Here is a 27,141-nt window from a genome sequence, read left to right as displayed (position 1 = left end):
TGAAATTCTTCCAAACACTGAAGCCTTTGCCACCATCCACTATGGTGATTAATCTCCGCATGCATAGAGCCACCACTCCATATGCCTTATGCATGTGGAGGGTGGTGTGGATTTACCTCGAAAATACCCTCATTAATCACCCACTGTGAAAGTGTTTTCCAACTCACACCCTGGTCAAGAAGATTAAGAGCTTGAGTTATTTGGTTACTATCCCTCATATCTTGCTCTAGGAGTGTAGTTAAGGGATTCAAATTGACTTCTAGGAGTTGTGGAGGCCAAGCTATCTCAATTGGTTTGTTTTGGTGATTGCAACCCCAATTAGCTAGGAAATCTGTGACTTTATTTCTTTCCCTTCGAACATGCGAGATGATGACATAGTCAAATTTAAAAAGGAGGTCTCCTACCTCTTGTACCAGTGTGGTTGTTCTCAAAATGTGGCTGAGCTTGTCCCATTTGGCACCTTGACTAAGCTTCTTGGTAGTGTCAGTCACTAATTTTGAGTCCCCTTCAACTACTATATTCTTGTAACCCAACTTAATAGCGGTAATGAGACCCTGTCTAACTGTTGTGAATTCTACTTTATTGTTGCTAGCGTAGACACTGTCTAATGCATATATCAGTCGAGTTCTCACTCTTGAATCTCAAAATATCCGCCCAAAACCCACAAGTCCATAGTTGCCTTTTGAGGCTTCATCAAAACTCAACTTGATGAAACCCTCAGGGGGAACTGAGAAATGTTGCAGTGAGGCTATGGTAACTACCATAAGATTCCAAGAATTGAGAGCTATCATTGTGGCAGAGAGATTTAGATGTTGAAGGATTTTTGCTTCATGAGGAGCTACCTGCCAATCGTCCGAGTGCCATTTTTCTGCCACGATTATTTCCTGAATGTTCTGAGTTACTCCCTTCCAGATTTCTTCCTATGATTTCTGGAAATTCTTAAAGTTCCTTCTGTTCTTTTCCTTCCATATAGCCCATATAAGGAATCCCAGAGCTAAAATCCAGGCTCTATTAAGAACCAGACTTGAGAAAACCCCTGTATGCCATAGGACACTAGTTTCTTTAATGCTCTGATGGTCTTTTTCAACATGACCAAAAAGGTCCTCTAACTATCTCCACTTTTGATAAGAAAAAGCACATGAGTTTAGGAGGTGTTCCAAGTCCTCATTGTAGTGAGCACATAAGAAACAATAGGAAGGTCCATGAATACCCCTCTTCTAAAGATGATCCCAAGTGAGGATTGTCCCTTGATACACCAGGCATAGAAATTAAGCTACTTTTGGCCACAAACTGCCATTCCATATCTTCTTCCAAATTTGATTAAGGTGATTTTGACCCCAGATAACTCAGAGGTTCTAAGATTCCTTGATATTGAAAATATCTCTCATAGTGTATCCCCACCTGAGGATATATGGTCCTTCCTAAATTGTGAGCTTCCTAGATTGTAGCTCTCAGTCCAGCTGCTGCCATTGATTTGAATTGGGAGGGTTTGGCTAGTCCTAGGGTTCTTTCCATTTTCTCCATCTGTTTCCTGCCGGAGTGGCTTTCCAAAATTGGTCAATAGTACAAAAGTTTCAACTATTTGTATACAGGAAGAGTTAACCCATATCTTGTCTACCAAACAACCTTTATCTATGTTTCCAAGAGTCATACCATAACAAGGTTGCTCTTCCATTTCTGTTTTCCTAGAAAAAGTGTTGCGATATGAGATCACTTTTCTGTGTTGCCAAGTTCCATATTGAAGAGCCTTTGGGGGGATCTTGGTATCTAATGATATATTCAGTGTGTATAAGCATACCATATTGTCTGGTCTATATGTGTTTCCATAAGTCTGGGCCTCCTTTTATCCATCACCACCAAAGTTTAGCTCCCATAACTTAATTCAATGTGTAAGGGTCTCAGAGACCAAGGCCCCCCTCCATCTTAAGCTTTGTGAGATTGGACCAAGAGACCAATGCCCATTTCTTCAACTGATGTGCCCCTCCCCATAAGAATTTTTTAAAAGTTTTGATCATCTATACACAAGAATTCTTTAGAGAAGCCAACCTCGAGAGCTGGTAAATCAAAATGGATTGAAGAACAACTTTTAAGAGGATAGTTCAACTAGCTAAATTGAGGGTCCTAAAATCCCAGTTGTTAAGATTTAGTTGAATCATTTGAAGCAGAGGCTGCCAGCAGGAGGTTTTTAAGGAGTTAAATTCCAATGGCATGCCAATATATTTGGTGGGAAGGTACCCAATTCCAAAGCCCAACACCAGATCCAAAAAGGAATGGGTGTTCACCAAAGTGTTGAAAACGAAAATGCAGGACTTGTCATTATTAATCAGGGTACCCACGACTTCCATAAAATCATGCAAGATATCTCTTATTCTCCTTGCTTCCCGCAAAGATAAATGAGAAAAGAGCATAATATCATTCACAAATTGTTGGTGGGTAATGGGAAGGTCATTTTTCCATGGGTGAAGTCCTTGAATATGAGAAGAAAGAGCTTCGAATTTCAGGTATCTTCCCAATCTTTCAGTCGCTAAAATGAAGAGGAAGGGAGAGATAGGGTCACCTTGTCTAAGGCCACGAGAGGGGTTGAAGGGTCTTGCGGGAGAGCCATTAAGAAGAATAGAAAACACAGGAGATAGATAAAGGAAAATACCCAATTGATCCATCGATGGTGAAAACCAAAATATTTGAGGATACTGATAAGGTATGTCCAACTAAGGCAGTCAAAGGATTTAGACAGGTTGAGTTTAACCATCATACACGGGGATTTGAACAATTTCTTTGGAGGTAACAATCCCATCTAGAATTTGGCGGCCTTCCAAAAAGCCTATTTTTTCAGGAGAGATCAAGTTTGGGAGTAGGGGAATCAAGTTCTTAACAATGACAGTGGAAATAATCTTATAGATGACATTACATAGAGCGATTGGCTGGAACCCTTAGGGATCTTCAAAATTACAAGTTTTAGGAATTAAAGCAATCAAAGTAGCATTAAGGCTAGGACATACCTTTTGGTTACGATGTGATTCCTCGACCACTTCCATGATATCTTCCCCAATGAAACTCCATGCAGCTTGGTAAAATTAAACCGTGAATCCATCTGGTCCAAGAGCTTTATTTTTGGTCATGCCCTTGACAAGATCCTCTATTTCCTCGAAAGTGAGTACCCCCATGAGGGAAAGGTTCTGATATCTGGATATAAGTTGAGGGATGTTACGCATAATTCTCTAGATGGCCTCTGATCTATCCTAAACAGGTTCAAAGAGCAAGGATTGGAAGTGATCAACTATTAAATCTTCCATTTCCTTGTGTTGAACCAATATATTCTTTGCTTCATCATTAAGAGAGAAAACCATGTTGTGTTGGCAATGTCGAATCATGGCTTTGTGGAATAAGAAGGTGTTTCGTTCCCCTTCTTGAAGCCATTGAACTCTTGATTTCTGCTTCCACAATATCTCTTCCTGTTTTCATCTTTCTTCCAGCTTGTTAAGTAGTCTCCCTTCTTCCTCCACCAGTTCTTCAGATCTACCCTTATTGATGATCTTCTATTGAATTTCTTCATTTTATTGTTCAACTGATGTTGGTATTTCATGATGTGACCAAACTCTCCTTGATTCCATTTCTTGATCTTATTCTTGAGATCCTTCAGCTTAAGCTAGAAAGTATGCATGTGATTTCTTCCTTTCACTATGCATGTGATTTATTCCTTTCACATCACTTTCTTTCCACTAGATTTCAACTTTCCATTAATGTGGGGTCCCTTAACCAGAAGGATTCAAATATGAAAGGGCAGTTCTTAGGGCTGATTTTTAAGTTAATATCCAATTTTATTGGCCAATGGTCTGATCCCATGCAAGGAAGGATGGAGGCTTCAAGAAAAATGTCACAACTAATCACCTGCTTGGAGATTAGGAAGTGATCTAGGCATGAGGCAATCTAATGTGAACCCCCCTCTTTTTATTCCAAGTGTAGATTCTGTTAGTGTCAGTCTTTCTAGCCTTCCTCCAGTGATCAAATATGCTCTTACAAAGTGATTTTGAAGTGTCAAGGTCAAATTTTGTCATTTCAGTGAGTCTTCAAGCAAAATTTGGTCACTAGGCATTAGGTCTAGGGTTTGCTTTCACACTTTTCAAATTTGTCCAAATGTCAGTCCATGTCATCATTCAGCTGAGCCTATCATCATTCAGAGGGTTGCTATCATCATATTAGGTTCCATTGGGTCATGTTACACCTTATTCATGCTTCAGTTGTGCCTAGGCAAGGTCATTTCCCTCTCCTAGGGTTTTGAAGGCAATTTCTCTTGGATGGTCAAATCACCGGCAAAACTTGTTTCCTGATGTTCATACACCTTCCCCTATCCTTAAATTACCTTATCAAACACTTCTCATCCCTTAGATCCGCCAAATTCCTCATTTTTGCACAAACCCTAGTTTCTAGCTACAACTTGGCAATTTTCTAGGTTGGGCCTGTGTTTTGCCCTTTTGGACCCCTTCCCCTCACTCAATCTCTGAGATTCCACTTTCCCCTGCTTCCTAACATCCCTCCCTACTTCCAAAAATTTCCCCAAGAATTTAGAAGCCCCTATTCCTTCATTTCGCTCCATTTCGACAAAATTCCTTGTTTCACACATCAGGACAAGTCGCACTCAAATGATGTTCCAGAGCAATAAAAGATGAATTTCGGAAAACTGAGAGAGGTTTTTGTCCAAAACATGCCAAGGAAGAAAAACCTCCTTCACGTTTTGTACAGGTGTCATTGTTTTAAATAAATGTCAAAAATACCGGCGAGAACGAAGGTGCTCCAAGGACGGTTGGCCAAAGCACAAAAACGAAGGAAAACGCCCAATCCACTCCAAATTTTGGCCAAAGCCTATTTTACTGAGCATGGTACTTGATTGGGGACTCTCAGCCCAAATTTCAAGAAATTTGGAGAAAATTTTGTCATTTGTGAATTTTTTATGCCAAACACAGGTTTTCTCCATTAACGGGTCTCACCCCCCGCGCGACCCTTCATCATGGCAACTCCATTTGACAAAAACTTAGTATTTCCAGATTTTTCATGAGAAGTTACATATGCTCATCAATGGACTTGAGATTTTATGAAGTTTTAGGCCTCCAGAAAGTCAAAAAACAAGCAAAAAATGACTTTCTGCCACATTTTTGAGTTGCAGAAAGCAGTCTTGGGAGATTGCAATTTTGTAGGGGAAAATGACCACCAAATTCAAAAATTCCAGTTGTGTTGGAAAGTAGACTCATAGACCGTTCCAACAAGCCTACTCTTGCTCAATTTGGACACCGGGAAGTGCCCCAAATATGGTCCCAAAGGCGCGCGACCCGTCAGGCAAACTTCTCCAATTTTCAGTGTACAGCTCAGAAAAACGCAGTTTGACCCTGTTTGACTTTTTGGGGTGGATTATTAGGCTCTTTGATGTAATTATTGTACTTTTATGATACTTTTACTCTTATGTACCTCTTCTAGAAGATTCATTCATGAAAAGGGTGAAAATTAAATGAATGAATTGGTTTCCAAGTTTATAGAGGCAAGTTGTTTTGACTGCCTAGTTTGTAGTGCTTAGTTTAGAAGTGGTTGAAACAGCTCCTAGGATAGTGAGCTCGACCCATGGAGGCAGGGAAAGAGGTTATATGATCTATATTATGTACTTTCTTGCTCATTTTCATGGTTAGACTCTTGAGGGATAAGCTATCATTGTATTATTCACTGTATCTCTGCAATTTTTGGCTAAGGAAGACCAGGGTTTTGCAGTCCTCTTTGGGATTCTTGTGGACTCATGTGTTGATGGTGTGTTTCTCAATGTACTTGTAAGCTTGTTATGTGATTCATTTCTTTTCTTTTACTTCTGCACATTAAACAAATGAAGTGTTAAAGTAAAAATTCATGCTTGCCATGCTCTGCTTTTAAGTTTGTTTAATTTCAATGTTTTCTACTGTCTAAAGAGAATTCAAAGTTATTGTTTGCTCTCTTTAGCTCTTCACCTTTCATTCTTGATCATCCACCTCAATCAAAGGCATCAACACTATCTCCTACCTCGCCCCAAGGAACCCCCTGCAGAAACTGTGTCCAATCCCCGCACCCAAAATTGCCCTCTCCTCAATTTGCCACCAAAAACCCCAAAAAAACCCCAAATCAAACTCTTTGATCAGTTTACTAGCCTAATATCAGTGTTACCTTATTGGTCATCTCATCTATTGAAGATTCTACGAGACAGACCGGAGAGAGCCTTCTCCTGCCCCGTAGGGCTAGCTACGAGGCTAAATGGTTTGATGTTGCCTTGAGGTTTACCTTTCTCAGCCTGAGGTGAAATTTCAAGTGCTAACATACTGGCGACCATACTGGGGAGAACAGACTTGTCTGTGGATTGATGTGTTTGTTTCATACGTCTTAGACGGAGCCTGAAGTTATGCCAGGTAGCCTTCGAAAACGCTCTTGCTTTGCATCAACGCAAGTAGATAAATGCTGCTTCAGTCAATCTCCGTGAGCTTGTGAATACAACACTTCATTTGCATTTTACCCCAGTACATGTATCAAGTTCAGATTTGATTGTTGATAGTGGACAACGATCAGACACTTGAAAAGCTGAAATCATTCGCTGGCGACTCCTTCACTGAAAACTCCAAAGATCAATGCTTCATGGTGACTTCACTGCAGAGAGATCAGTAGCTTTGAGCTTTTCAAGATGGACCGAATCACAAGACGATACGCTCCCCTGAGCCGAGATCACATTCCAGGCTTTCCGAATAAAATTCTGAAGGTAGATTGGTCAAGGAATTTGCCTACATTTAATGATGATGGTAAGAAGGATGTTGCTCTACATCTAGTTAGATTTCATATGCATATTCGCAAGTTGAAGGTGAATTTTCCTGAAGATTGTTTGATGAAGATATTCTTGGCCACTCTGGAAGGTAAAGCCGAATCATGGTATGAAAGTTTGCCACCTGCTTGTATTTACTGTTTAAAGGATTTTCATGCTATGTTCATTGAAAGATATAAGGACTCTTATCCATCATTGAATTTAGTTCAAGACTGTTGCAAGCATGCCTATAGTTTTATTGAAAGCCTTGAGAAGTTTTATGAAGATGATAATTTCATGGATGAAGAGATCATGGAAGCCCTGTATGAAAAGTCGTTTCAGCAGCACATAGAAATCTTAGAGGATACTTGTCAAGATCAGCAGGGGTTGAAGATGGCCATATGGTTGTAATTGATGAAAGAGAAGAGCTTGTTTCAGATCTGCCCACAGAAGAAGACAGCGTGCAGGGTAGCAAGATTCAATTTTAGAATGTAATGCAGTCAACTCAGCTATTTCAGATCAAAATTCAGATCATGGTGACACGAATACCTTGTGTTGAATCCTATAACGAAGAACTCGACTGTTGAGATCAGATGGCATGAAGAAAACGAAGTTACAAATCTAAGTGCTCCCACCTCACCGGAACTAGATCTTCATGAGGAGGTCATTCAGTCAGCTCATGAACAACAAGGTGAGATCTTTGCTCAAGCAAGTGAAAAAGTTTTTCTGCATGAATTTGTGGTAGACGATATAAATGATCATCTTGTGCTTCAAGGACCATCTGAAGTTTCTTCTCTTATGATTGATGAATGTAATAAGGAACATGATAACCTGGCCCTCATGTCATATACAAATGACCTACAACACATTCACACCATAGAAGATCAAAACATTCAGGATTTCCTTTCAGATTCTTCATATGTTTCATGTGCTGAAATGTCTTTCCAAGAAGAGATCTGCTCATCCATTTGTTCAGAGTTTTTTGAAGCCCATGAGCGTACTTTTACTGAAGCACATGATGAAGGCAGATCAAAATTTGAAACAAAGGATACCTTGTTCTTTCAGCAGGAGGTGGCAATGTCAAATCTTCATGTTTTCCAGGATCTAATGGCAGATTTGTTACAGCTAGCAGTGAAAGTGATTATTGTTGTGTTCAGTAATGAAGGAGATCATGGTCAGCTATGTTTTTGGATGCCTAGATACCAGTATCTATTGTTGATCATGAGATCTGATCAGGAGAATCAATCAAGAAGCCATCTTCTTGATTGGTTGCATTGGCATTATGATATAGTTTGATGGTAGGTTGTCTTGTAAGAAACATAGGCGGTTATGTACTGCCATCAAGTTTTAAATTTTAAGTTCAAGTCTTGAGTTAGTTTGTTAGAGTCAAGTTTTTCCATCATTTCAATTTGTCATCGAGTCAGTTTGAGTCAAGTTTCAGTTAAGTTTCAGTCACTTTTTAGTCAAGTTTTCATTTAATAAATGTGTCAAAGGTTTTGTGTTCTCCGTTCAAAATAATGACTCCATTGCCCAATGATTGTAAGGCACTGGTCTGCTCTCCCAGAGGTCTAAGGTTCTTGGCACCTCCAAGGAGCTACCATCCCCATTGGAGCCAATGTTAGTGTCAGCCTTTCCAGCCTTCCTCCAGTGATCAAATATGCTCTTACAAAGTGATTTTGAAGTGTCAAGGTCAAATTTTGTCATTTCAGTGAGTCTTCAAGCAAAATTTGGTCACTAGGCATTAGGTCTAGGGTTTGCTTTCACACTTTTCAAATTTGTCCAAATGTCAGTCCATGTCATCATTCAGCTGAGCCTATCATCATTCAGAGGGTTGCTATCATCATATTAGGTTCCATTGGGTCATGTTACACCTTATTCATGCTTCAGTTGTGCCTAGGCAAGGTCATTTCCCTCTCCTAGGGTTTTGAAGGCAATTTCTCTTGGATAGTCAAATCACCGGCAAAACTTGTTTCCTGATGTTCATACACCTTCCCCTATCCTTAAATTACCTTATCAAACACTTCCCATCCCTTAGATCCGCCAAATTCCTCATTTTTGCACAAACCCTAGTTTCTAGCTACAACCTGGCAATTTTCTAGGTTGGGCCTGTGTTTTGCCCTTTTGGACCCCTTCCCCTCACTCAATCTCTGAGATTCCACTTTCCCCTGCTTCCTAACATCCCTCCCTACTTCCAAAAATTTTCCCAAGAATTTAGAAGCCCCCTATTCCCTTCATTTCGCTCCATTTCGACAAAATTCCTTGTTTCACACATCGGGACAAGTCGCACTCAAATGATGTTCCAGAGCAATAAAAGATGAATTTTGGAAAAATGAGAGAGGTTTTTGTCCACAACATGCCAAGGAAGAAAAACCTCCGTCACTTTTTGCACAGGTGTCATGGTTTTAAAGAAATGTCAAAATACCGGCGAGAACGAAGGTGCTCCAAGGACGGTTGGCCAAAGCACAAAAACGAAGGAAAACGCCCGATCCACTCCAAATTTTGGCCAAAGCCTCTTTGACTGAGCATGGTACTTGATTGGGGACTGCCAGCCCAAATTTCAAGAAATTTGGAGAAAATTTTGTCATTTGTGAATTTTTTATGCCAAACACAGGTTTTCTCCATTAACGGGTCTCACCCCCCGCGCGACTCTTCATCATGGCAACTCCATTTTGAAAAAACTTAGCATTTCCAGATTTTTCATGAGAAGTTACATATGCTCATCAATGGACTTGAGATTTTATGAAGTTTTAGGCCTCCAGAAAGTCAAAAAACAAGCAAAAAATGACTTTCTGCCACATTTTTGAGTTGCAGAAAGTAGTCTTGGGAGATTGCAATTTGGGAGGGGCAAATGACCACCAAATTCAGAAATTAAAATTGGGTTGGAAAGTAGACTCACAGACCGTTCCAACAAGCCTACTCTTGCTCAATTTTGACACCGGGAAGTGCCCCAAATATGGTCCCAAAGGCGCGCGACCCGTCAGGCAGAGGCGCGCGACCCGTCAGGCAAACTTCTCCAATTTTCAGTGTACAGCTCAGAAAAACGCAGTTTGACCCTGTTTGACTTTTTGGGGTGGATTATTAGGCTCTTTGATGTAATTATTGTACTTTTATGATACTTTTACTCTTATGTACCTCTTCTAGAAGATTCATTCATGAAAAGGGTGAAAATTAAATGAATGAATTGGTTTCCAAGTTTATAGAGGCAAGTTGTTTTGACTGCCTAGTTTGTAGTGCTTAGTTTAGAAGTGGTTGAAACAGCTCCTAGGATAGTGAGCTCGACCCATGGAGGCAGGGAAAGAGGTTAGATTATCTATATTATGTACTTTCTTGCTCATTTTCATGGTTGGACTCTTGAGGGATAAGCTATCATTGTATTATTCACTGTATCTCTGCAATTTTGGCTAAGGAAGACCAGGGTTTTGCAGTCCTCTTTGGGATTCTTGTGGACTCATGTGTTGAGGGGTGTGTTTCTCAATGTACTTGTAAGTTTGTTATGTGATTCATTTCCTTTCTTTTACTTCTGCACATTAAACAAATGAAGTGTTAAAGTAAGAATTCATGCTTGCCATGCTCTGCTTTTAAGTTTGTTTAATTTCAATGTTTCTACTGTCTAAAGAGAATTCAAAGTTATTGTTTGCTCTCTTTAGCTCTTCACCTTTCATTCTGATCATCCACCTCAATCAAAGGCATCAACACTGTCTCCTTCCTCGCCCCAAGGAACCCCTGCAGAAACTGTGTCCAATCCCTGCACCCAAAATTGCCCTCTCCTCATTTGCACCAAAAACCCAAAAAAACCCCAAATCAAACTCTTTGATCAGTTTACTAGCCTAATATCAGTGTTACCTTATTGGTCATCTCATCTATTGAAGATTCTATGAGACAGACCGGAGAGAGCCTTCTCTGCCCCGTAGGGCTAGCTACGAGGCTAAATGTTTTATATGGTTTGATGGCCTTGAGGTTTACCTTTCTCAGCCTGAGGTGAAATTTCAAGCGCTAACAGATTCCATTGTTTGTTTTCATGTCCACTAGGTGCAGGTCTGAGATGATATCTCTGAATGCCTCCATGTCCACATATTCGATGGATACCCCATTTTTTCTGATAAAGAGACAAGATTACGTTGAAGTCTCCACCCACAATACATAGTTCTTCTGGATATACCCTTCTAAGTTTACCGAGGTTTTGAATAAAAACCCTTTTCTCTTGGAATGTGAGGCCCAGTAAACTCTAGACAGTAGGGCCCAATATCTGGTTTCGATGTGCTTGAATTTACCTGAGAGGATTCTAGGAAGGCTAACCCAATCCTCAAATATGATTTCTATAGGATTCCAAAGAATGGCTAGACCCCCAGCACTTCGCTTGACACCTTGAGCTACTACCTCATATGGTGTTTAAAACCATTGACAATATCCTTCAGTTTGGCTTCTGAAATATTATTTTCTTGAATCATCATGATACTTGGTTTGTCTCTTTTGAGCTTGTCTTTCAGGTACCATTGTTTTCCTCTACTGTTGAGGCCTCATACATTCTAGGATGTAATTATCATTTTGAATATTTGTTAAGTTGGTGGTATACCACAGACAATGATACCACCCTTCTCGAGTTAACCAACATCTCGCCTACCATCTGAATGGATTCATGGAAATTATTTCTTCCTTGTTTTTTCCCTCCTTTTCCATTGAGACTCGAATCATCCCCCTGACTTAGCTGGGAACCCAATTGGTCAATCTCGTCAATAGCTATCACCTCTTATTTGTCTTTATACTGTTGAAAGGTCTTTCTATATAGATGATTTTGATCCTTCAGGATGAACCTTTCATCTAGATGGTGCCATTCATTCAACAACCTTCGTATAACTCGTTCCTCTATACTAAGATCCTCCTTATGTCCTTCAATCTTCATGTTAGTTTGTGCCATTGGTTGGGTTAGGGCTTATTTCTCCTGCAGTTCATCTTCTACCTTTCTTTTGCTTTTGTTTCTTCCCTTTTGTGGAGATGTTTGATTACCATTGCTTGGTTGACCACTCAATTTTCCTCGGGTTTCTCCTTCCTCCATTAAAACGTCATATCTGTTGGTATTATTCAGGCCTTTTCAGGGCTGCAGATGAGTCGAAGTCTAGGGGTTCTGTTGATGGTGTTGGACCTGCCAACATGTCAAGGCGATCTCCCCAGTAAGAAGTCCCAATTAGACCTCAGACCGTTTGGTGTAGGAGTCCCAATACTGGTTCGTAAGGTAATTCTTTGACTGTGGTGTCGCACAGAGGCAAGTAGAATAACTCTGTCAGTAGTGAGGGTGTGACTGATGCAGTGAGTCAAGGAAGGTGTATAAGAGGTTCTAACACTTCGAAGGGGGAAGGAGGTGAAGGTGAGTTCCAGGTTGAAAGGATCAATCCCAACTGGGCTAGGAACACAAATGCAAAGGACATGCACAACTTCTGGAGGAGTAGTCCACTCGGATGTGGAATTCACATCATACAAGGTAAGATAACACGTACAACACTCACAGATCAGTCCGATACAAGTGTGATGGTTGTTATAGAAAGGTTCAAGTGAAAGGTTTGTCTGATGTCCGGCAAAGCAGTCGACAAGGATGGTGACAAAATTAACAATGTATGCAACACATTAACAACAAGATTCATATAATTGCATGTTAATCAATTCATACACAAGTACGTAAGTTAAACAACACATATCATTAAATCAACTAGAGCAGTCCACCTACAATAACAACATATGCATGAAAATATGTTGTCTCTTATTATATAAAGAAGTGTAATTCACAATCATACAATACATACATGTAAAACTGCTAGCCCCAATAGTACAACCACATCCACTTTCTCCTCCAAAGAGATGTACTAGCTCCGTGCAGTGGAGAAGGCAAGGTGCGTTACAATACTGTCCAAGCCTTCTTCAAAATAGTCTTAGTAGAAGCTTAGCTGACCAAAACCCTGTAAAATGAGTTATGAGGGACTATTTATAGCAAAGGGTGTGGTGATCCTTGACATTCCCCTTTGTGACAGTTCAACTACCCTCATGACTCTTCACCTACTCTATGACTGTTACATCCAACCATTAACATTTGAGTTACACTTAACATGACTCGACATTACAATGCACATGTACTCTTGTGAGACAACATGTCTTGAGAAAGCCTTCCAAGACATCACTGACACTCAGTCCGTTGTGATGAGACCAACTCTTTGACATGCTTGTGATGGTGAAGGTGGTGAGTTGATGTCAATCTTGGTTGTCTATGGTCATTTGTATGTACCTCATGGTGACATCTTGCTGAAGCAAACTCTTGCCTCCGTTGAAATCGGTGCATTGGTTCAGCCCCTTCATCCAACTCGTCCACTAACATGTGCATGGTCTTCTTGGGTGCAGCTGAACTGACAACACACTGATGCGTAGTGTCTGTGCTGATCTTCAAATGTTTGCTAGTGATCATGTGCATCAACTTGCCAAAGTACATGTTTAGCTCCAGTTGGACTTGCTTCTTGTCTTCGCCTTGGTGAGTGTGTTGAATGGGTTGGATTGCATGTGTGTGCACAATGACATGCATGTTACTGAATCCCTTGCATGTGATCACCAACACTGCTCACCATGTCTACTCCATGTTATCTGTTGGGACAGATCTTTAACTTGTATAGGCACAGTTTCATCCGTGAGTGCATGATGTGCCCACTGCTATCCTTGATCCTACTGCAACTCATTCGTCTATCTATGCAGCTTCATGTTCTTCCTTGAGTTGATGGTTCAACACATGCAACCCCTTCTTTGTTCCATTCTCTTGTCTTCACACGATCTTCATGTTGCGCCATCACCTCATAGTTGCAGTCTCCAAAGTTTATTTCATCATCAATGGCTCTGCTTGAGCTTTCAACTTTGTTCCGCCTCCGTGTTGTCAACAACCCTCCTCTTTCATTCGTTGCATTTGGCATGTTGTCTTCAGCTACTATTCATGATGCTTCTTGTTGTGATGTTGCTGTTGTCATATCTTGATGTCCTTGTCTACGAACAAATTGATGTCTTCATGGGTAGGCAAGTCCATAGACACTTGATCAACTACATCCCCAAGTGTGCTCTGAATGGTGTATTCGTCTCTGCTCTCCTGGAAACCATTTTACTTGCACTGCTGAGAGGCAGATGAACACCTGTGATACCTGGAGACATGGAAATACTCATGGAAAGAAATCTGTCAATCGAAAACCAAAATGAACATGAGAATTGACTTGCAACATATTTGGGTGAATGATCATGAAGGTTGCGCAATTTCGGCCGGGAGGTCAAGAGACCGACTACCAAGACTACACAAAGCATAGTTTGGGCTGCTGGGAGACTCACTGACTGCCGGAACTGCGCAATGCATAGTCCAGTCTGGCTGTTGACTAATAGGATTTCGCAATGCACAATTGCAGCTGGGAAGGACTACTCGCCTAGGGACAGATTTGCACAATTTCTTGGGCCAAGCAACCATTGTCCTCTAGAAATGTGAAAATAGTGCTAGAGGCCAGTGCTGGGCAAGAATGCACAAATCTAGAGAGGAAGGTGAGCCTTCCTTACCCAGATTACGCAATGCAGCCTTGGTGAAGGCAGAGTCCGAGCCAAGGTTGGCTCGACTCGCTGACGGGCAACTGAAAGAAACTAAGACATTAAATGCATGACGAAACTAAGTGAGAGTAGAAGTGATTGACAGTGCATGCATAACATGAATGAACAATTCAGCAAACAAATCAACATGCATGTGGGTGAGGCAGTTCACCGGTTGGGCGAACGTTCGTGCAACATTTTCATGCATGTGACAATAGTGAGATAGCAACGAAAACTGAAACAGAGCTAGGAAAAGCTAGAATACATGTAAACAACAACAAATGTTCAAAGAAATCAAGAAAAAAATACTCCTACAAGCGAAAACACAAAAAGCGACAGAAATGTAGCACAAGGCATGGGACGCAGGATTGCCCCAAAACAGCTGAGCTAAATGTGCCAACTACTCCTAGATGTGATGTGGAATGTTAAAGCAGCAAGGTTGATGTAAGGAATGAGCTCTGCAGCATCCAGTTGATGATTTTTGATAACATTGAGATTGTGATGTGCATGCCATGAATCTAGGGGAAGCGACACTTAGTGGGAGGTTTTGGAATTTCTCCTTGCATGTAACCTCCAACAGCTAAACATAGATCCATGAAACAAGGGATGCCTTTTTCACACTACCTTGGGAGAAGCAGCCCATGCATGCAAGTCTTTTTTGCTCAGTCCCAGAGGGAACCAGTGAACTTAGCTGCACATGCAAGAGACTGCTCGACTGCTGGAGAAAAATGTGCATTTCTAGCTAGGAGCTGGGTTGGCTGCTCAGGAGATTTGCACAATTTTGGGGCAGAGCAGCTGACTGCTACCCATATTTGTGCAAATCATGGGTTGAACAGCCTGTTGCTAGGAAAATTTGCGCAAATCCTGCTAGGAGGGTTAGCTGGCAGGATTGCACAATCCTGGAGCCCAGCAGGCTATCTGAGAGGATTGCACAATTCATGGAGGGAAGGCTGGTTTCCCTCCAAAAATGCATAGTTTTCAAGGGGAAGCTACTCAGCCTGCAGCTGGACCGAGTTTGGGTGAGCAGCTTGTGAGGGTAATGGATCAACTGTGATCGACAGGTTCCATTTATGCGAGGAAAACACTTGAAGCTTGAGTACTTTACGAAGCAAGACAAATTGTTGTGTAAGGTTGGTAGTGAGGCTCCAAAACATGCTAAGGAAAAATTTTGGAGGGTGGTTGTAGCCACTACAACACTTGGAAACACACTGGTAGAACTCCAGCTCTCTAAATGGACCTTGTTCGTGAAAAGCAAGTCTAACACCTCCGAAAGTATTGTTCGACTCTGAGCTCATCTTGGCTTCACGCTAGTTTGATTGTAAGACGTAGCATCTGCCAAACCCTTGGTCAATTTACACACATTCCAAGCCAAGGAAACACAATTTTTTCGATTTGGGTTGAGGGGTATATAGGTGCACAAGCATTATAGTTGTTAGAGTCTTAGTTTCATCGCTGGTGTTGCTCCACTACCAGCAAGCCTGGACAGGACCCTGGTGGAGTCACATAGGAACACAAGCATGGCTCCGCTGCCAGTGAGCCTAGTCAATACCCTGGCGGATTCACTTGCATCACCTCCCTGTGCAGGAAGCCTTTCTCTTCTTTTGCCTTATTCATTTTTCATTTTGATTTTTTTTTTACTTTTCATTTTTTTCATTTTCACTGTGCATAGCACTTATTCATTTCAGAGGCGGAAGAGGGATCCCGACTTATTGAGAGCAGAAGAGGTTGTTTCAGCAGAGAATTAGTTTATTATGTCTCTGACGTGCCTATTAAGGTTTTCCCCCTCGCCTTACTCTATTTTACTGAGCTAACAAGGGTTAACCCAAAAACAATCGACTAGAGAAGGTGACACTAGTTAGCGCGCAAGCGTTGTGTTTACACCAAGGTTCACTTCGAACAATACATATTTTCCTTCGACGTATCATGGACTAAAAGTAACAAGCTCATCATATAGAGGCATGATGACAGATAACTAAGTAGTGATAGATGTACAATCCCTCTTGTACTTTACCGAGCTCACTTCAAGAAACATACATGGTTTCATGCAAAACTAACCTATGAATGAAACAAGCGAATGAACTAATAATCAACAAAGAAAAGCAAGAGAAAAAGAAAAAATGAAAGCAAAGCAAAGAAACAAGAAAACGAATCACGTAAGAAAACAAGTATGCAAGCAAACAACTGAAAGAAGACATTACTCCTACTCCTACACTAATGGTACATGGGCCTGATCACATGAAGTGATACTTCCAATGTAGCCATTGGCACATTGGTAGACCCATGTTTGTGAAGGCGTCCACGAGCAACCTAGTTGTGTGAACCAACAAGCAAGAAAGATATAACAATGAAGACAACCACACTTCATGATTCAAAGTGCCCACGAGACATAAGTGAGTGTATGTGCATGACGGGAAGTCCGCGGACTTATCATGGTGTTGTGTGACACTACGTGCAACTTTGAAACATAAGCACACCCTTGACTGTGACATGCAAGCAAATGAAAGGAATAAAGATAACTTGTGTCACGCACAAGCACTTGCAATGTAAGACTCCTCCAATGCATGAGAAATGGGATCATGTAGTTCGAGTGGAGGAAGTAAAATCTGAGTGTTGTACTGATCTTGAGTGCATACAGATGAGTGATGAGGTGCCTTAATTGTTTGAACAATTTCTTGATCGAAAGTGAAACCAACCTCAAGACAGCGAGGGCCTGACATAACCATCAGCTCAGGTTGAAGTGCCTCAATGGTCTATGGGGTTTCGACTTCGTTGATAGATCGATCTTCGTAGACCAGTGGCTTAGATGAATTAACAATGAGTGAATCAAAATTGTGATCGGATGATGAGGTGAAGATATCACGATAACCAAGATCAAAAATTCAAGATGTTGGTTGGCATCCTCATGGTTGGATGAATCACACAAGAGGCATAGATTAAAAGTGAACAAACTCATCCTCTATGTTTTTGGGAAAGATAGATGAAGGATCAAGTGGGTTTTCAATGAGTAACTTATCCTCTCCGTTGTTGAATGATGGACTAACATCTGGTGAGTCCTGCATGTGATCATGGATGGTAGGTTCACCAAAGAGGTTAGGAAAGAACGAAGGCGACTCAAACAGAAGGGAGTCATCCTTCGCCGAGTGTTGATGTTCAAGCTCCCAGTCATACACTTCATGAATGATAGTGAATGTTGGTTGTGCAACACTGACTTCGTCAGTGGGATGTTCATCATTCACAACAAGTGGAGAGTCCAGAATGGACGAACACAAGACAACATCATCCGGAGGAACACTTGAGTGCGAAGACGGAGGTTGAATAAAAGAATGCATATGAGAACTTGAAGGACTCACAACCAAATCCACGCGAACATCGAGTGGAGTGATTTGGGAGAGTGTGAAGGATGAACAGGTGTGTGAGCATGATCCTCAACATCACTAGGCAGTGATGGAGCTGTTGAATGAGAGGTAGGCAGCAGTGATTTGAGACAGTGCTCACTTCCACATGAGATTGCGCAGTTCCATCAGTGAAGAATGTTGAGCCAGGCTTGATATCAAGCTCCCTCTTGGGGCGAGCATATTTCTTAAGCAAATACTCGAACCGGTCCCAAATATAAGAAAATTTCATCTGGCTCTTCGGATCTTGAAACTACATGTCACAGAAGCATTGCCAAAAATCAATAATGGATTCATGCAGAGCCCTCCATTGCTGTAACAGTTTCCGGTCAAGATAGTATGGATCAAAATGCTAGAACGTGTCTTCAATGAGATCATAGAAGTGCTCAAATGAGTGCATGGTGTCAACCAATATGTTGATCACCCAACGAAATGGAGATTCGTGAAGTGTGTATGCAAGCAACAAATCAAACTATTCATCAGAAAACGCATCTTCCTCATAAATCATGAAAATAAAGTTATATAAGTGCTCAGGCTAGGCCAATTTGCCTTCACCATCATACGTGTGAGTGGAAAAGAGATTGAAAAGCTTCCTCAAGATGGACACATCTTCACAAATCGAAAAACACCTTGAGGGAAGAAGAGTGCAAGACTTCGTGAAAGATATGCAAAGGTTCAAAACTGATGAGAGGACATAGCTTGTCATCAGGCCTTCCTTCTAGCGCCAAAAATGTTGACGGTGTTGGACCCGCGAACATGTCAAGGGGATCTCCCTGGTAAGAAGTCACAATTAGACCTTTAGACCATTTGGTGTAGGAGTCACAACAGTGGGTTGTAAGCTAATGCCTTGACCGCGATGTCACACAAGGGCAAGTAGAATAACTCTATCAGCGGCAAGGGTGTGACTGATGCAGTGAGTCAAGGAAGGTGTGTGAGAGGTTCCAACACTTCGAAGGGGGGGAGGAGGTGAAGGTTAGTTCCAGGTTGAAAGGGATTAGTCCCAATTCGGCTAGGAACACACAGCACAAAGGACATGCACAGCTTCCTGCGAAGAAGTACACTCGGATGCGACAATCACATTATACAAGGTAAGATAACATGTACAACACTCACGGATGAGTCCGAGACGAGTGTGACGGTTGTTATAGCAAGGTTCAATTGAAAGGTCTGTTTGATGTCCGACAGAGTAGTCAACACGGACAATGACAACATTAACAACATATGAAACACATTAACAACACGATTCATATAATTGCATGTGAATCAGTTCATACACAAGTACGTAAGTTAAACGACACATATCATTAAAGAAATCGGAGCAGTCCAACTACAATAACAACATATGCATGAAAATGTGTTGGCTCTTATTATATAAAGAAGTGTAAATCACAATCATACAATACATCCATGTAAACCTGCTAGCCCCAACAGTGGAACATTACAGCCTCATCCGCCTGCTCCTCCAAAGAGATGGACTAGCTTCGTGCAGTGGAGAAGCCAAGGCACGTTACAACACTATCCAAGCCTTCTTAAAAATAGTCTTTTTAGAAGCTTGACTGACCAAAACCCTGTACAATGAGTTATGAGGGACTATTTATAGAAAAGGGCAGGGTGACCCTTGACATTCCCCTTTTGTAACAGTACAACTACCCTCGTGACTCTTCATCTACTCTATGACTGTTACATCCAACCATTGACACATGACTTACAGTTGACATGACTGAACATTACAAGGCACATGTACTCATGTGAGACAACATGGCTTGAGCAAGCCTTACAAGAAATCACTAACACTCAGTCCGCTGTGATAAGACCAACTCTTTGACATGCTTGTGATGGTGAAGGTGGTGAGCTAATGCCAAGCTTGGTCATCCGTGGTGGTGTGTATGCACCTCATGGTGACATATTGCTGAAGTGAACTCTTGCCTCCATTGAAACTGGTGCATTGGTTCGGCCCCTTCATCCAACTCGTCTACTAACATGTGCATGGTATTCTTGCATGCGGCTGAATCGGAAACAAACGGATGCATAGTGTCTATGTTGATCTTCAAGTGTGTATTGGTGGTCATGCGCATCATCTTGCCGAAGTACATGTTCAACTCCAGTTTGACTTGCTTCTTGTCTTTTCCTTGGTGAGTGTGGTGAATGGGTTAGATTGCACGCGTGTGCACAATGCCATGCACGCTAATGAATCCCTTGCATGCGATGACCAACACTGCTCAATGTGTCTACTCTGTGTTACCTGTTGGGATGGATATTTAACTTGTACGGGTGTAGTTTCATCTATGAGTGCACGATGCGTCCACTATTGTTCCTGATCCTGCTACAACTCATTCGTCTATCTGTGCAGCTTCATGTTCTTCCTTGATTTGCTGCTTCATCACATGCAACTCCTTCTTTGTTCCATTCTCTTGTATTCACACAATCTTCATGTCACACCATCACCTCATAGCTGGAGTCTCCAAAGTTGCTTTCATCATCAATGGATCTGCTTGAGCTTGCAACCTTGTTCCACCTCCATGTTGTCAACAACAGTCCTCTTGGATTCATTGCATTTGGCATGCTATCTTCAGCTACTATTCATGATGCCACTCGCTGTGATGTTGCTTCTCTCATATCTTGATGTCCTTGTCTATGAATAAGTTTATGTCTTCATTGGTAGGCAAGTCCATAGACACTTGATCGACTGCATCCCCAAGTGTGCTCTGAATGGTTTCTTCGTCTCTGCTCTCCTGAAAACCATTGTACCTATGCTGTTGAGAGGCAGATGAACACCTGTGATACCTGAAGACATGGCAAGAATCATGGCAAGCAATCTATAAGTTGAAAACCAACATGAACACGAGAATTGACTTGCAACATACCTGGGTGAATGATCATAAAGGTTGCGCAATTTTGGTCAGGAGACCGACTGCCAAGACTGCACAAGGAATAGTCTGGGCTACTGGGAGACTGAATGAATGTTGGAACTATGCAATGCACAGTCTGGTCTAGTTGTTGACTGTTGGGATTGCGCAATGCACAATTCCAACTAGGAAGGAATGCTGGCCTAGGGACATATTTGCGCAATTTCTTGGGCCAAGCAGCCACTATCCTCCAGAAATGCGCAAAACAATCCTAGAGGCCAGTGTTGGGCAGGAATGCGTAAATATGGAGAGGAAGGTGAGCCTTCCTTACCTAGATTGCGCAATGCAACCTTGGTGAAGGCAGAATCCGGGCCAAGGTTAGCCTGATTCACCAACATGAAACTGAAAGCAACTAAGACAGTAAATGCATGGCAACACTAAGTGATAGCAGAAGTGATTGACAGTGCATGAAAAAAATGAATGAAACGTTCATCAAACAGATCAGCATGTATGTGGGTGAGGCATTTCGTGAGTTGGGTGAATGTCTGTGCAACAGCTTCATGCATGTGACAGCAGTGAGATAGCAAGGAAAATTAAAACAGTGCTAGGACAAGATAGAATACATGTAAATGACAAAAAACATTCAAATAAATCAAGCAAATAGGACTCCTACAAGTGAAAACACAAAAAGTGACATAAATGCAACACAAGGCATGGGAAGTGGGCTTACCTCAAAACAGCTGAGTTGAATGTGCCAACTGCTCCTAGATGTGATGTGGGATGTTAGAGCTACAAGGTTGATGTGAGGAATGATCTCTGCAGCGTCTAGTTGATGAGTTTTGATAACATCGAGGTTGTGACGCGCATGGCATGAATCTAAGGGAAGCGAAACTTGGTGGGAGGTTTCAGAATTTCTCCTTGCATGTAACCTCCAACTGCTAAACATAGATCCCTGAAACAAGGGATGCCTTTACATGTTGCCTTGGGAGAAGCAAACCATGCATGCAAGTCTATTTTTCTCAGTCCTGAAGGGAACCGGTCAAATCAGCTACACATGCAAGAGACTTCTCGACTGTTGGAGAAAAATGCGCATTTCTGGTTGGGAGATGGGCTGGTTGCCCAAGATATTTGCACAATTTCTCGATAGAGCAACTGACTGTTACCTAGATTTGCACAAATCCTAGGCTGAATAGCCTGCTGCTGGGAAAATTTGCGCAAATCCTGCTGGGAGGGTTGGCTGGCAGGATTGCGCAATCCTGGAGCCCAGTAGGCTGTCACAGAGGATTGCACAATTCCTAGAGGGAAAGGCTGGTTGCCTTCTAGAAATGCGCAATTTTCAAGGGGGAGCTTCTCAGCCTGCAGCCAAACCAAGTTTGGGTGAGTAGCCTATGAGGGGAATGGATAAACTGTGATCAACAAGCTGCCTTAATGCAAGGAAAACACTTGATGCTTGAGTATTTGACAAAACAAGACAAAGTGTTGTGTAAGGTTGGTAGGGAGGCTCCAAAACAGGCTAAGGAAAAATTTTGGAGCGTGGTTGTAGCCGCTACAATAGGTTCTTCGGATTTCTCTTTTTCCTTTGGACTCCCCAGAAACCCTCTACATCCTCCTGAGTCTTCGATGAGCCTTTGGCTGCTTGAGACTCCTAGGATTCTCGCTGGTTCAATGGGAAATTACGATACATATTTCCATACTTGTGGCATCGTCAACACTGGAAGGGAATGTGTTCGTAGTCTAGGGGCAATTGCCATACCTCATCTTGGTATTTTAGCTCAATAAATTCTAGTAGTGGCTCCGTTATATTCATGTACACAGATCCTGGCATAGGAAGTATAGCTTCCTCAACAGGTTCAATCAGCAACTTTGACAAAGCTCCCAATAGATTTTCTGATTCCTTCCAGTATTTCTAGATCCCAGAAATCTACCAGCAAAGAAAATAACTAAACCCACACCAGGCCTACCATGAAGTTATCCTGGTCCAGGTTGTAGCACTCTTCCCAATGACACATGAAGAGCCCAATGTTGTAGAAAAAATAAGGCCCATTTTCAAAACCCTCTCCTTGTCTTCCAAACTGGTAAAAATCATGGTGAAAAAGCCTCTAGCCCCCAACTTCAGTTCAATATGTCCTTTTGGCTGCCATTTGATATGGATCCATTTCACCAAATCCCATTCAATGGGCCAAACCCCGATAAACTTGCAGATTAGAGCATGATCTTTCATAAAATTTATGTACATCTCCAATTTTTTACTGGAGATTAAAAATCTCGGCTTTTTGAATGCTCTCAAGAGGCGCTGGCCTCTCATGCGTGGTTGCCATTGAGCACCCAAAAATGGGGTGCCCTTACCACCTCCATCCCGACTGCCTGCGACTGTTGTTGCGTATTGGGCACTTGATTCCCCAACAACAACATTTCTATAGGAGGGGACCTCTCCCCTCCCCACAAACGTGCACATTCCTCACCGACAGCAATGCGTCATATGGAAAGTCATTTGGTCAAGCATAAAACATCACTTCAAGCGTGATTCAAGGTTTGCAAGCACAAACCCTAGCAGAGCTCATCTCGACTTTTTAGAATGAGTACTAACACCTTTTTTGGAAATTGTTTTAATTTAGTTGCAATTAGTTAGATTTTTAGTCAATCATAGAAACTTTCAGATTTACTCATCACTACTTTGGTTGTTACAGGATTGAGTGCTCACATAAAATTAAATTCACAAAAACATTTCCTTTATTGATAGCTTGCAAAATCACAAAAACATTTCCTTTATTGATAGTTTGCTCGAATACTTAGACTCAAATTTATTTTCATGCTTGAATGAACACTCATTAAAACCCCACACACTAATATATAATATTTATATTATTATTAGAAATAATTAAAAAATAATAATCAATTTTTTTTATTATATTTAATTGAGATGATGTTCTTTCAAATAGTAATCTTTGAATAATAAAACAAAGCATATATTTTAAATAGGCATTTAACTCCAAATTTTTAATGAAAAAATATAAATAAACATAAATGAAAAAAAAAAAAATATTTATATATATATATATATTATATAAATTAAAAAAATTTATTAAAAACAAAGTATAGAGAAAAAGTTAAATATGATTATATAAATTTTAAGTTTTTTAAATAAATGTTAATATAAAAATTAAAAAACAATCATCCAATTTACATTATCCTTTCCAAGATAATAAAATAATGGATATATTTGAGATGGACCTAGACATATTTTAAGTGGAGTTTTATTAAAATCATTGACTTATAAAAAATCAAAAACCTTTATCACATTGAATCAAAGTTATTCACATTTCTTTTAAAAAAAAAAAAACTTTAATTCCATGTGATTAAAATAGATGATTAATTCCATTAATCACAGCAATTCAAAAGAAAATTGTATGAAAATCAATGGCTCCTTAGGTTAATTTTGATGGAAATTTATTTGTTTGGTAATTGTTTAATGGTATATGTTTTATGATTGTGTTTTTTAAATTAATGTTTCAAATTATGATATATGTTAATTTGTTTGTAATTAATTATAGTTTTTTAAATCTCAATGGGGGTGTATTAACACTTGGTCGAACCACCTTGGAGTTCGCTTTACGAGGCACGTGATAGGTGAAGGATTTATGAAGTATAAGGTGATGAGATAAGGTGGAGGTCAACTGAACTCTCCAGACCCACCTCTCGTTGTCATATTATGTAGAGATGATAGTGTAACAGTTGTTGTATTATGGGTGATGAACTTTGCATGTAGGGTGGTGGAGGATAGTGTTAAACGCTGAGTGAGCTTTCCAAGGCCATGGGGTAGCTGGACCTCCGTGGAATTCTTTGACTTTGGTATTGTGGCTTCTTTGACAACCTTTTGTACATTCATATGGGATCCTGGTTCGTTTGAAGGTTCCTTTCCTCTCTGGTGCGTTTAGTTTGGTTATGCAAGGTGGAACCCTAGGTGTCGCCAAAGGAGTGTTGCTCTAGGCTGGTGGGTACTCGATGGTTTCTAGGCTATTGTTTATATCTTGTTAAGTTATTTCCCTATACTTTAGTTGTCGGTGGTCATTAGTAAGTCGACGTTGCCCATTTCGTGGTGGTGGGTGTGGCCTTTTCTATGGCTACATTTTCTTTCTGAAGTCAATTTTCTTACAAACAGTCAGGGTCTTTGGTGCCACTTTATTTTGCAGAGGCCCTTTGGAATTTTTTGTGAAGGAGGAGTGTTTCTTGTAGCAGGGAAGTTTATAGCCCTAGTTTTTTGTCTCCTTGTTGCTTATATTGAGGAATTTAGCAAGCCGTTGGGAGTGTGGTTATGTACTTTTGGGAAGAGCCTTGTGGCTAGCCTTTCCCTGTTAAGGTTGTGGGCCTAAAGAGGAAGAGGGACACCTAGGGGCTTCAGTGTTGTGGTACTTATGCAGATTCAGTGGGTGGCCTAGCTTGGTCAGAGCTGTAAGGCAAAAGCAGGTAGTATGTGCCATTGTTCGAGGTTTCTCGGGCATGTGTAAGTGGTTGGCTCCTCCTAGGAGGTTGTATCCTCCCTACTCATTCCGGTTGGTGGTATTCAGGAGTGGTCAACCATGACTCGGCAATGTCAGCATTGTCGTTGTGGAGGCGCCCATCAGGGCCAGGGTGGATGAGAATTTAGGGATTTGAGCTCGACTTTGGAGCATGCAGTTAGTGGAGAATGAATAAATGAGGTCGCTCAAGCTCGTGACCGCTCACCAAGTAGAGGGGAGGCTCTAGCCTCACTGGAAACCATTGTAGATCAGCTGAGGGGAAACCATTCCAACCTGGACATTATGATAGAGCAGCATGATGAAGATCAAAATGAATTGGTGGCCTAATTTAATGACATTCAATTTTGCCTCAATGATACTCTGGAGTTGCTCGAGAGAATCAACCACAATCAGAGAAGCCTCAATGACCACCTACATGATTTGGAGGATTGAGTGGCACGTGTCGATTTCCATATGCATGAGCGGGTTGGCTTCCCTATAGGGCCCCCTAGACTTTTGCCCTACCACCCTCTGTGATATGATTATCTCATGTTCTTAGTCTTTTTTGTCATCTTTTTGTTATGTAAGGCGAGTAAGCCTATCGGAAATAATGGTTATCTAGTTGCATCTTCGGTTATCTCTAGAACCCTTGCTCTCCACTCTATCTGACATGAAGCTAAGGAGGCCATGCTACTTATTTTTGTACTCTAGATTTCACTAATGATAATATAAAGAAATTCATTAAAAAAAAAGTTTTTTCAAAATTTTAATTAATTTTTTGTTAGTAGATTTATTAATAATGACTAAAAGGATTTCTCACCATCCTATATACACCTCTTTTACATCGCTTTATATCATGTTGAAATTCACATTCACCTACTCATAAACCATATTAATAAATATTTACGATTAAGTAGTGTTATGTTTTAGCGGTAGGTTTAATAATAATTTTACATTTTACAATCATTTTTTTATAATAAGAGTTAAAAAATAAAAGAAGATATAATAAATAAATAAATATATGGTCACCAAAAATAAGGAAAGAAGGATCTGATATAACAATTTTAAAGTTAGGGTTTGATATAGCATTAGAATGTTAAATTATAATATTATAGTATTATATTTTATTTAATAATATTATAATATTGTTAGGTTCCATTAGCACAACCGGTTGAGGATGGGCCTCGTTACCAATGTGACCCGGGATCAAACCTCACAGAGGTTGTTGCACCCTTGCTAGTAGGATGAGACATACTAAAATCCCAGTCAGCTTAGGGCTAGTGTGGCCCAAGCTGAGTGCGAGATTTTAACGGCTTAGATGCCCCTGGGTCGTGGTTTCTCAAGCCACGAGTCAAGCCTGGAGAAACACAAATAACTTGACAAATTTTATTATTATAATAATATTATAATATATTATTATTATTATTATTATTAAAAATATAAATATGATTATTTATTTATTATTATTATTTAAAAATATAAATATCCTTTATTTTTATAATATATATATTAATTATTCTCAATTAATTAAACCCAAACGATTTATATTAAACCCACATATTCATATATAAACCCTATGAATAATATTATACCCTAGGAATATGAACCCTTCGATTAATAAACCCAACGAATTGATATTATAAACCCAAGGGATTATAAACGCAAGGGAATAATATTAAACCCCAAGGTATTATAAACCCCTTCGTAAACATTATAAACCATAAATAATCATGGTTGACCATGGTCAACCATGGTCCAATGTCACATTGTAACAAAGATTATCTCAATATGAAAATCAACCATGTTTATCTTAGGGTTTATATACCTAGGGTTTATAAGATTGATCCCTTGGATTTAGTATTATTCCCTTGGGTTTATATTCCCTTAGATTTTTAGTATCAATCCCTTGGGTTTATAATATCAATCCATTGGGTTTATTAAAGGGTTCATATTCATAGGATGTAATATTGTTCATAGGGTTTATAATATAATTCCCTTCAGTTTATAATCATGGTCAA

The sequence above is a fragment of the Pinus tabuliformis genome, chromosome 9, assembly GCF_031772625.1.
Source record: "Pinus tabuliformis cultivar Carrire ecotype Pingquan chromosome 9, CPIR1, whole genome shotgun sequence".
NCBI lineage: Eukaryota > Viridiplantae > Streptophyta > Pinopsida > Pinales > Pinaceae > Pinus > Pinus tabuliformis.
The sequence above is the reverse complement of the archived record's forward strand: the minus strand, read 5'-3'. Positions refer to the sequence as shown.